Below are 232 nucleotides of genomic sequence, written 5' to 3'. Positions count from 1 at the left end.
TCCGAATCTTTATCGCCCGCCATTTTCATTTTTATCTTTCGCTTTGCAGTTTATTAATGCGATTTTCTAAGAGGTCGCTTACCCGGCTCCTTGTCACGCCCCGCCACTCGTGTGCATTCCAACGTATTCTCTGCCTTGCTCTCTCCAACGGTCTCCTGTGCTATGCTCTCTTGTTGCTGTTTATATCTAACTTCCTTTCTATGTCTAACTTTTTCATATATGATCTACACAT

The sequence above is a fragment of the Penaeus monodon genome, chromosome 22 (genome assembly GCF_015228065.2).
Source record: "Penaeus monodon isolate SGIC_2016 chromosome 22, NSTDA_Pmon_1, whole genome shotgun sequence".
NCBI classification, from domain to species: domain Eukaryota; kingdom Metazoa; phylum Arthropoda; class Malacostraca; order Decapoda; family Penaeidae; genus Penaeus; species Penaeus monodon.
Note: the sequence above shows the minus strand (reverse complement) of the source record.